Source organism: Podarcis pityusensis, assembly GCF_964106645.2.
Source record: "Podarcis pityusensis genome assembly, chromosome: 3".
Lineage (NCBI taxonomy): Eukaryota > Metazoa > Chordata > Lepidosauria > Squamata > Lacertidae > Podarcis > Podarcis pityusensis.
In genome coordinates, this window is record NC_138026.1 from 14,184,419 (window position 1) to 14,195,927 (window position 11,509).

Here is an 11,509-nt window from a genome sequence, read left to right on the forward strand (position 1 = left end):
GATCCATCGCTTTTTGCCAACCACTGTAGCCAATGGTATAGAACACTAGATTTGGGGAGACAATATGATTCTGAGCCAAAGGGGGTGTATATAGTCTATGGATGCCCTTGATGGTTCTTCTAAACAGAGAATCTCACACCCCACTCCTGGGGGGAAAAAGGCTACATGGTCATGTTAAGGAAACCCAGTCTACCTAGAGAGGGTAACATATGCAGAAATTATGGATCTTTGGAGAGGAAGAGCCTTTCCAAAAGTAAGCACAGTAGAGAGCAATTCTAGGAGACTGTTTGTAGAGCCTTATCTAACAGTTAGAGATCAAACAGCTGGCACAATTCATCACCCCATTTGCAGTTGGCAAATTTTGTGTGTCTGCTTCAACTGTTTGGCAGGTGGGGATGAAACATTTCAGGGGGTCCAGGTGCTTACTGTGGAAGCAGTAGAGCATCTTCTTTTTCTAATTCTTTTAAGACCGGGTTGTGGCTAAACTGCAACTCCCATCATTCCCAACCATTGGCCATGTTGGCTGAGGCTGATGGGAGTTGGAGTCTATCAACATCAGGAGGGCCACAATTTCTCCATCCCTGAGTTAACAACTGGGGCCTACTGTAGTGGTACATGAAGAGGATGATATTTTACTATTAAAAAACAAACAAACACTTTCCCCCCAAGACATTTCCCCACAGATGCTAGTAGACCAGCAGTTTTGTGGGGCATTTGACTAGACTATATTTAATACATTAATTGATCTAAAGGAGATCTGTGAGAAGTTTTGAAATTATTATCCCATTATTTGTTATGTTTCGAGATCTCCTATATAGTCCCATTGATTGATTTTGTTTAAAAAAAATGTGAAGGCTCCTTTTCATATACATCTTTCTATCAAAGATAAGGCTTTAACTCCAGACCTGTCTTGGTGTTAACCCCAAAAAATAAAAATAAAAAAATAGACTGTACCTATCGCAGAAATTTATGACATGGTATCTAATTTAGATGCCCGGAATTGAATTGACAAATCGTATCTCATGTCCCCATCAAAGTGAAATTGGCTTCTTCCTGCCTGTATAAAATAAGGCCCATGCGGTACAAATAAATTTATTTAAAAGCGTGTTTAATCTTTCATGCTGCATGGAAAATAATCAGAACTTACTGGAGCATGCCATTTTCCTGCGCGAGAACATTGAAAACAGGATAAGTTTTTCCTCCGGAATACAAGACCCAAAGGCCAACCCTTGCGCTGATTAATTGCTGTGTAATCTGTCAGCTTAGAATCAGGGGGTTTGGGGGCTGGGGGTGGACAATCAGAATTAAATTATTTGTAAGGCAATTTAGCATGACCTTAATGAAATCTAAGGTCCACCAACTTAGTCTATTAATCTCTGTGGCACTGAAAGCAGTGGGAGATTTGTCTCAGCGTGTCATTAAGAATTAATTTATTTCTTCAAAAACTGCCAGGAAGAAAACTTTATAATAGCATTTGAAGCCATCTTGTGCCTAGTTAGACCATTGGTCCATCTAGCTAGCCCATGGCCATACACTAGTGGGCAACAGTCTCCCAAGATCTCAGACCTTTTTAAACTGGAGATGCCAGGGACTGAGGCTGAGACCTGTTCCAAGCAAAGCAGAGGCTCTGTCACTGGGTTTTGGCCCTTCCCTTGTCAAGATGTGAGTCACACATTCTGCACTGGCAGGAGCTTGCAGGTAAAAAGCAGTCCCATGTACTGTAGAACTAGTTGGGCCTTACACTGGCAGATACATGTAATAAATGTAGGGGTTACTCGTGCGCAAGTTGGTGCCACTCCTGGCTAGTTTGCCTTGTTAAACCTTTTCTGTCTGGACAGCCCTACACTTCGTGGCTGTTCAGTCGCTAGCAGAATCCGTCAGTGGGCGTTTCTTAAACCTTTTCCAGCATAAAAGTTGTTTGACTCCAAGTCTCCTCCTACTCTCCCTGCGCGGAAGTCTTCTGCCCAGGGAGGGCGTGGGTAGCGGAGGACCCGTGCTCTCCTCGCTGATCTCCAGCGAGGAGTCCTGGAGCCCCCCCCACCGATTCCCCCATCTGCCCCCCTTTATCCCTGGTGTTACGCAGATTTCCTTCCCCAGCTGGTGAGCCGCCTCTCCCCCTGCTGGGCCCTTCTCCAGCATCGCTTGAGAGCCTCGCCTCCGCCTCTGGCTCCAATGTCAGTTCCCTGACAATACATAAGCAGTTGTCACTAGGAGAAAGGTCCTATCTTAGTGGTAGAGCATCTGGAATGTCCCATGTCATCCCCCCTATAATTTGTATTAAATTTTGTGTTTTACATTTTAGAATATTCATTTAAACAACCTTAAAATATCAATGACTTCCCTTCTTCTCTTTCCATGGTTCATTTTGCATAACATAAATCCCTGCATATTTTATATAAACTAAACCATTCAGTATTCCATTATTATATCCACCAAAACTTATTTACACTGTTGAATTTATCTTAATGCTGTCCACGTTTTCAAATGTACACAGTTTTCCTCCATATATTCAATAAATGTTTTCCAATCTTCTCTAAACGTATGTTCTTCTTATTCTCTTATTCTATATGTCAGGTTCACAAGCGGTGCATATTCCATCAGCTTAAGTTGACGTTCTTCTTTAGTTGGGACCTCACTCGTTTTCCATTTGGGGGCTAACAAAACACAAGCCGCAGTAGTAGCATACATAAATAAACTTTTTTGACACCTGGGAATTTCTGTTTGAATTAGTTGCAACAAAAAGGATTCTGGTTTTTTTTGGGGGGGAAGTACTTTTATACATTTTTCCCCATTCATTGTGAATTATTTCCCAATAATCTTTTACCCTTTTACAGGTCCACCACATATGATAAAAGGTACCCTCAGTCTCATTGTATCTCCAGCACTTATCTGATTTTGTCTTATACATCTTAGCAAATCTATTCAGAGTTAGATACCATGTTCCATTCCTGGCATCTCCAGGCAGGGCTGGAATGCCTTTTGTCTGAAACCCTGGAGAACTGTTGCCAGCCAGTGTAGGCAGTACCAAGCTAGACGGATCAAGGGTCTGACTCAGTCAAAGGCAGCTGCCTGTTTTGCTGAGCTAGAGATGAGGTCTGCTGGTTTCCCCCTAGGGACAGTTGACCATGTGCTCACCTGGCCACCATTACAACCTGAAATTCCAGACGATGAATCAAAGCACACACAAAGGTCACACAACCTGAGTGGCCTCTGGATGCCAAGCAGTTTCAGTGATGGGAACCACAGTCTTGGGACTTGCTGTCCGCGGTCACTTTAGTCTTCTCTGGATTCATTGTCAGAAGAGACTCACCTGCGTTCAGTTCCCAGGAGTAGCCAGGCGCCAAGCCGACACAGAGGCAATATAACTTTCAGCAGGATGAAAGCAAGAAGCAAAGATCAATATGTTGGTGGCACTGAATTCCATATCTCTAAAGAATCTTTCTTAATAATGTCATATAAACATTGATCAGGAGTGCGTAGGAACAAGGTAAACTCTGTATGATGAAAAAAAGTGATAGGTCCTGGTTCCTATAATGGCAAAATTAGGTAATTTCATACAGCCCCCTCTGTTCTGTGGTAACCTATTGTTATGAGTTGGGAGGGGGGCAGGCCCTTCTAATTCCTGTAATAGTCAAACTAGCTTCCTTGTGAGGTGATGGGCCATTAAGGGGAACAAAGGAAATGGATCCATGTGAGACAACAAATGGGTGCCCCCTCTTCAACTCAAGGATAGTTGATAGTTAGAAAGACTAAATCACAGAGTTGACAGTTTGGAATGTGTGAGCTAGAAGGCGGAAAAGAAGCAGGCTGAAGCCTGTGTTTGAGAGAAACCTCGTCTGATTTCTTCTTGAATCCAAGGCTGTGGTTACAGGAGATGCAAGATCCTCTTGGGTGTTGATGCTGTGAGCCCCTCCATCATAGGTCCAGGTTGTATATACGTGTAAATGAACCATATATCATAAAGACACTACAGTTTCCACTGTACCAAGGGAATTAGTTTGTCATTCCCGTACCCCACCAAAATTAGTGTTGTTATATAGATATTTCCTACACAAACACATGCATTCAAGCCAACAAAAGAAAAGAAATACAGAGTAAGCAAAGCATCATTTTTAAGGATCATCGCTGTACCGTGGTTTATCATGGTGTTATTAGAGGAAGGAGGAACAGAATAATATTAACTTTACAACACAGTGATAGCTTTTGCAATTGTGGAGTGTAATATAATGCCAGATTAAGGTCTGGCAATATCTTTAACACAGAAAGATGGGTTGACCCAGTGCTGGAGAAGTCAATTGTCCAACCCAAAGTACTATCAATTGCTGAAAGTAGATACTAAAAAACACAACAGCCTTCTGTCCATCTGTATTCACCTGCATCTAGACGAAGATGCTGCAGAGATTTATAGCCCATAAAACAACAACCCAACCCACCTCCCCAAAATGTAATTTTACTTTGAAAAATCGAGTTACCATTATAGGCATGTCTCAGCTTGACAGACATAATGATTTGCCAACCAAAACATCTTGAAAACACGGGCATTTATTATTCCTCCGAAGTGAAGTGTTGAAGCTCATTCTGCATTCAGAAACTCTGTGTCCAAATTAAGAAAGAATAAAACAGTGAGTAACTCCGTTACTTTCCTAACAATGGTCCATTAACTCTAAATCTGTAGCAAAACAATAAAAAACAAATATCCATTAGTGCTGGGAATGAGGAAATTATGAGTGCCCCAGGCTAATGCTGTAGGCCATGGTTGCTGATTCTCAGCAGCCTCACTGAACAAAGAAGACTGAAATTAAGAGGAAGTCCTGCTTCCTGGCTTTACCCCTTATAAGAGCAGCTAGCACAGCGGTTGTTCTGAGCTTGGCAGAAGATAGCATGGCCCAGAAGATAACATGGTTCTTCTTCTATCTTGGTGATAATGCAGCACGAAAGACTCTATAGTCTGTTCAAAGTGTGTGGGGGGGGGAGTAACCTTTTTGTCCACATGCCATGACAATATGCTGGTGGTTGGGCCACCAGTGTGTGTGTGTTAACATGAGAACATGAGAGCCTTGATAGATCATGTCAGTGGCCTATCTAGGTAAGTCATGATGGCCTATGCAAGCCCACAAATAGGATCTGAGTGTAGCAACGCTCTCCCAACTTGTGATTCCAAGCACCCATTATTCAGAGGAATACCACCTCTGACAATGGGAGCAGAGCGTAGAAGACATCAATAGCCTCAGGTACACACATGCATTTTCCATGGGGCAGGTGTGTGATTTTCATGAAGCACTTCATCTTTCCCAACATAATCACACTCCCCGCTCCCCCAGCCTGCCAAACAGGGAACTCTGGGGATTTTCGCTCTGGGAGGAAAACAACTCTCAGCATAGCCAACAACAGATCCCAGAATTATTTGGGGAAAGCCATGACTGTCTAAAGTGGTATTGAATGGTGCCATGGAGACCATGGTTATCAGATTTTTTCCAATGAATCCGGAAACACTTTTTTTTTAGCTGAGTAGCAACAGGGAGTCAGTAGTGGAGATGGTGAGGCAAAAGACCCTGGGCCCAATCATACATGTGTATTGTATAAAGGTGCAAAGTCCTTCTTTCACACTCTGTTAAACATAAATGCACAGAGTTTTTAAAAAATGGGGCAATGGCTGCCAGTGACTCCCGAGCCTCCCCCGATCAGTCAAAACAAAGGGGGAGGGGGGCAGGAGATCACACAAGACACATCATGTGAGCACAAGACACATCATATGGGGACTTCCGGCGAGGAAAAATGGTGGGCGCCATGGCAGCAAGCAGCTCTTGAAGCCAGCCAGAGCCAACTGCGCTACCAGACTGGCTTTGGGCTGCTGAGGCTGCCGCTGTCACGTTTCCTGGGGGCAGATTTGCAAATCTGGGGATATTCCAGGGAAGGAATTTGTCCAGGGACAGATTTGCAAATCAGGGGACTGTCCCCGGGAACCAGGGACATCTGGTAACCCTAGTGGAGACCTCTCTAGAATTTTTCGGATAAGAAACTCATTAGAGTTCAGGAAGGCAAAGTGAGTAGGTGTTGAACGCACAGCAGGGAGAGAAATCAGGGAGGCATCCTCTACAGTCCTCTAGTTTGAGTCTGATGGCCTTTCAAAAGACAGTCCTCTATTTGAAGTTGTCATCTATTTGGCAGTCGGAGTCCATTTTAAAGATAAGGAACCATAAAAGAAGAGAGGGAGAAGGAGCCTTGCTCACCAGCCCTTCACACCTCCTGGTCAGCAGACTGAGCAGATACGCAGCTGGGGTCTTCCTCACTATAGCATTTCTGTTTCTAAATTTGCATCTATACATATAAATCACCATATGCAAACTGGTGTCCTTTTTTTTCTTTGGAGGGGGATGGTGCAAATCCTCTTTTTTGACATTGCAGGGCTGTCTGCTCTAGCTCTGTCTTCAAACCCTGCTTGAGTTGATTATTTCAAGAGCTGGCAAGTTTAAAAAAAAATCCTTCCCATAATACACAGGGTTTCTAGCCAAGCTGGAAGCTGAAGGTGGTTTTTTTTAAGCTTCTCTGAAAGCAGCCGAAAGGTGTAGCTGCTTGCTACACAGGAAGAGATAGGACAGGAATAGATTAAAATGGCTTTAAAACAGAGGGGTGGGAAAGCATGTAGCAGTGACCGCTTCTTGCAGCCACTTACAGTTTTATACTGCTCAAAAAATATAAAAAGGGACGGCAGCCATTCCGTTGCCATTGTTTGTGAGACTGGGGAGGCAGTCTGCAATCACAATGTAGAGCCGCAGGGCGGAAAACACCTTCTTCCCATCAGGGCTGCCCTTGAGTGCAAAAGACTCTAGGGGGTATCTGTAAAAAGGAAGTGTTGCTGACATAAAGCTTTCAGCAAAGGAGAGAAAAATAGATGTGGAACGCTGAAGACGTTGCGCAAGGGGCTATGCTCACCCGGGGAGAATATATTTCCGTGCCAGATAAAATAATAATAAATTGTGCCTCCTGTTTTTCTCTGCAGAGTGCAGCCCCACTCACGCTTTTGTTGCAAAATCCGATGCCTCGTCTCCAGGAGCTAGCCTGGAAGCAAAATGGGTGGTTAAAAGGAGAGAACGTAGTCATAAATGGTGGGTGTTGTTTGGGGCAGAGATGGATGCTGCTTCGTGACCACCATTCAAGAAGGTTTTTTTGTGTGTCCTGTCAGTCGGTCAGGCCTCTTTGAGACAAAGGTTAGGTTTTCACTAACATGCTCATCCTTCTGGCATGTTTGCAAGGAGACATTCACGACTAACCTTTTCAAAAAACATTATTCTGTGTTCCACTCAGTGTTTCCTTGGCAGGGTGGACACCGTGGGGATCTTATGGATCACCCCTTTCTGTCTGCACCTGGCACTTGGCAGGGGACCAAGTCTTTGTCCAAATCAAAGTGTCACAAAATGGTTCGCTCGGATTGGCTCCGAAACCACCTGACAAAGGAGATTGTTTGCCACACTCAAAAGCAGGAACTTTCCCCTCTCTAAAGGTGTGTGCGCGCGCATTTGCTTAGGAAGAGGACACCTGCTTGGGTTTTCAACTTGTCAGCAGCAGCTATAGACAAGATTTTTCCTTTGTTCCCTGATTGAGAGATTAACAATGCCTGCCTGGCAGGCAAGATTAGTAACTGCTTGGTAACTGAGGGCAGCTCTTCAGTTCTGGCACAACAATTTATATGCAGGTAGTGATAACAGAATGCACAATGCGTGCCATATCAGCTGTTAAATACACATGTGTGCCACATATCACTTGCCACCTGTCCCTTTGCAATATACAAAAGCAGATATACCCTCCTTTCCTGATCACAGGTTCTCTGTATTTTCAAGAGAAAAGTGGTGTCCTGCATTAGACTTGCACAAACCTGTCAGTTTCCATTCTCTACATTTCTCATTTCCCCCTTATCTTAAACTGAGTTCTTCACAATTCTGCAGGAATTCGTGATTAAAAAAGAAAAAAGAAACTCCTGAAAATTCAACAGAATGTGAGTGTGAACTTCTTATAATGAACACATTTTTGTCTGCCGTTTTGACTAAGGTACCATTTTTTGCAAGCCCTTTACCCTAATGTAATGCATTCTGTATGCTTTTATCACTAATGTATACATTAGTATGCACACTGTGCCCTAATAGGCATTTTTTTTTTTTTTTTGCTAGATAACGACATTGGAAAATCCAGAGAAGAGCGAATTTTGAAGGATGGCTGAGTTTTGGTTTGCATCTTGTTTCCAAAGTGCAAATCAGGGGAGTTTCCTTTAAATGAAAACAGAATCAAATGTACCTTCCATCCCTAGCTGGCATTGCTGTTTCCTCCAAGAACACGGGGACTAATGTGACATGGGCTTTGGCATTTGTTAATGTACATGACTTGGTGAGGACTGGACCTGTCAAGGCCTGGCTCAGCAGAACTGTTGTGAACACCTCCAGGAGTAGAGAACCACACTTCTTCCTCATTTTTAGCTGCAGGAGTGACATTCAAGAATCACTGGGGCCACACTCAGCCCTGGCATGCCTCTTTCATTTAGTTCAGAGGCCGGCAACCTGGTGCCTGCAGTTATTTTGTGACTGGCACCTCCAACAGTCTCTCAGATTTTGAAATTGCTCATTGGCCCATAAAAGGTGGTGACCATTGGTTTAGTTTATTACACTTCTACCTTGCTTATCACAGAGGGCAAGGCAACATGCATGCGATTCCTAGGAGGTTTCCCATCCAAACCAGATCCAGTTCTGCTTAGCTTCATCAAGATGGTGCCCTGAGAGCCATTGGGGTCAATGTGATAACATGCTAAGGTAATATCCTATGCTTTCACACTAGTTCTGGTCCCAGATGTTTCTAGAAATGTATACATTGCGCACATATTCTACCCCTCCCCCCACTCCCCACAACAATTTTACACACCTTGGAAAAGCTGTTGCACAAAGCAGTCTCTGGCTCAGTATTTTTTAGGTTTCTCCTGTGCAACTCAGCCCTAAATTAAGGGGGACTTTGCACGATCTGCATATAATATTGAGCTTCTGTTTCCTCCAATTAATGCTCAGGGGATTTATGTGAAGAACATCAACAGCGCTAATGGAATTACCTGCATAAATCTCCCACATTGCAGTGGAAGAAAATAGCCAGCCTCTAATCCCTTTGAAACCTTAAGGCAAGAGATTAGTTCTACGAAAGTATCTTCCCAAAATGATAAAATGCACCCTGTGCACAGTAACATTGATAGCACAGATATAAATGTAAACATGCATCGAGACACCGATTGAACCTTTGAAGCTGATTTTACCCTGAGTCAAACTATTAGTCAACTCTCCTCTGCCATGATATGATGCAGCCCTCCAAAGTATCAGGCTTTGCTAATTGATATACTTTAATTGCACTTGCTTTTCACTGAATCAGATTGGGAGATCTTTACATAGATTCCAAATGTCAAGTTAAGGTTCCCTCCAGACTGTCAGTATTTTGCAGGAAGGGCTGCGGGTGGCGCTGTGGTCTAAACCACTGAGCCTCTTGGGCTTGCCAATCGGAAGGTTGGTGGTTTGAGTCTGCATGACGGGGTGAGCTCCCATTGCTCTGTCCCAGCTCCTGCCAACCTAGCAGTTTGAAAGCATACCACTGCAAGTAGGTACCGCTGCAGCGGGAAGGTAAACAGCATTTCCATGCACCCTGGCTTCTGTCACGGTGTCCCATTGTGCCAGAAGTAGTTTAGTCATGCTGGCCATGTGACCCGGAAAGTTGTCTGTGGAAAAACGCTGGCTCCCTCAGCCTGAAAGCAAGATGAGTGCCACAACTCCATAGTCGCCTTTGACTGGACTTAACCATCCAGGGGTCCTTTACCTTTTACCTTTACCTACCTTTTGTGTACAGATAAAAGTGGTTGATACATTACCTTGTTATTATAGACCTCTGGTAAGGGAACCTAATATGAAGGAACAGGAGAGTAAAAACAAGTTAAGAAATGCCAGTCTGGTCCAAGGTGCAAAGGACATAATTCTCATGAACATGGTGAGCAATGTGTTGGTGTGCCAGGCAGTGTCTCCTTGTTACTCAGGTGAGCAGCAGTTGTGGGCTGGTACATTGGCCAGTTTCTCTCTCCTTCAGCATCAGCATGACATCACAATGGCCTTTGTCTCTCCTTCTGGTGGGAGACATCCATGTGAGGACACAGTGGCCAGTCTGTGAAATAGGCAGCATCAGCATGAGATCACAGTGGCCAGTTTTTCTCCCTCAGTTTTTCTCCCTCAGGTGGCTAGCATGGGCCACAGTGGGCAGCCCCTGTCCTTCAGGTAGGGAGCATCATTTTGTAGGGAGAGACATTCATTCATCTTCATTCCTCTTCCACTCAGGCAGGCAGTAACATGTGGGCAGAATATTTATTTCTCTTGCGGAAGCTGCCAAAAGCAGGTACATGTCAGCACAATCTCTTTCTCAGTGAGGTGGGCTTAGTTGGGAGCAGATGGTGGACCCTGTATGTTCTTCTCTTAGTGAGGTGGTCAGCATAAGTATGACTGTAGTGGTCATCTCACTGAAATGGGCAGTAGCATGAGGACAGAGAAGCAGCAGGCAGGCAAAGAGCGGGCAAGTAGGCAATCCATCTATTACAGGGCCTCTCTAGTTACAGGAAGTGCATGCGGGTGGCACTGTGATCTAAACCACCGAGACTCTCACGCTTGTTGATTGTGAGGTTGGCAATTCAAGTCCACGTGAAGGGGTGAGCTCCCGTTGCTCTGTCCCAGCTCCTGCCAACCTAGCAGTTCAAAAGCATACCAGTGCAAGTATATAAATAGGTACCGCTGCAGCGGGAAGGTAAACAGCATTTTCGTGCGCTCTGGTTTCCATCATGGCTGGAAGCGGTTTAGTCATGCAGGCCACATGCCCCAGAAAGCTGTCTGTAGACAAACGTTGGCTCCCTCAGCCTGAAAAGCGAGATGAGTGCCACACCCCATAGTCACCTTTGACTGGACTTAACTGTCCAGGGGTCCCTTACCTTTACCTCTACCTATTTTGCAGGAGGGAAATTTAGGTTTGTGCAATTAAAGTATTCTGCCACAACAGATCTATTTTTTTTAAAAGAAACTTGTCTTTAGAAAGCAATGGACAGGGTCCCTCCCCAGGCACCAGAGTGCTTTGTTTCTGCCACTTGGTGTGGAGAAGGCAACACACAAACACACACATTAAGCTGGCAAAGACAAAATGGAGAAAGTTGCCTCTCTTTTGCCAGCCGTCTCCATCTCTGTGCTGGCAGCAGAGCAGGGGAAATAAAATGTGTGTGAGGGGAATGCTCTCCTCAGTGGCCAGCAGATAAATTGTGTGGGTTGGCAGAGAAGGAATGGCGTGCTCTGTCCCTTCTTTGCTAACCTACTGTGAATCACAGCAATTTTGAGTTGTCTTACCAACCTTCATCGTCCCTCAAGGAGTTTTGTGGGTCAAGGAGAACACTCAAGGGGACGGAGCTATTCATTTGGGGGGCAAGCAGTGAGATGCTGTGTTTCCCTAAAAACACATGCCA

The 11,509-nt window shown here is 44.5% G+C and overlaps 1 long non-coding RNA gene across 1 annotated transcript; it reads right to left on the bottom strand.

Annotated features, from left to right (window-relative positions):
• Positions 1-2,242: 2,242 nt before the first annotated feature.
• LOC308473694 lies at positions 2,243-10,082 on the bottom strand. The gene is made up of 4 exons (XR_013984209.1): positions 9,890-10,082; positions 4,473-4,593; positions 3,136-3,365; positions 2,243-2,654 (listed from the first exon to the last, which is right to left on the bottom strand). It is a non-coding gene; the product is annotated as an uncharacterized lncRNA (long non-coding RNA).
• Positions 10,083-11,509: the final 1,427 nt, after the last annotated feature.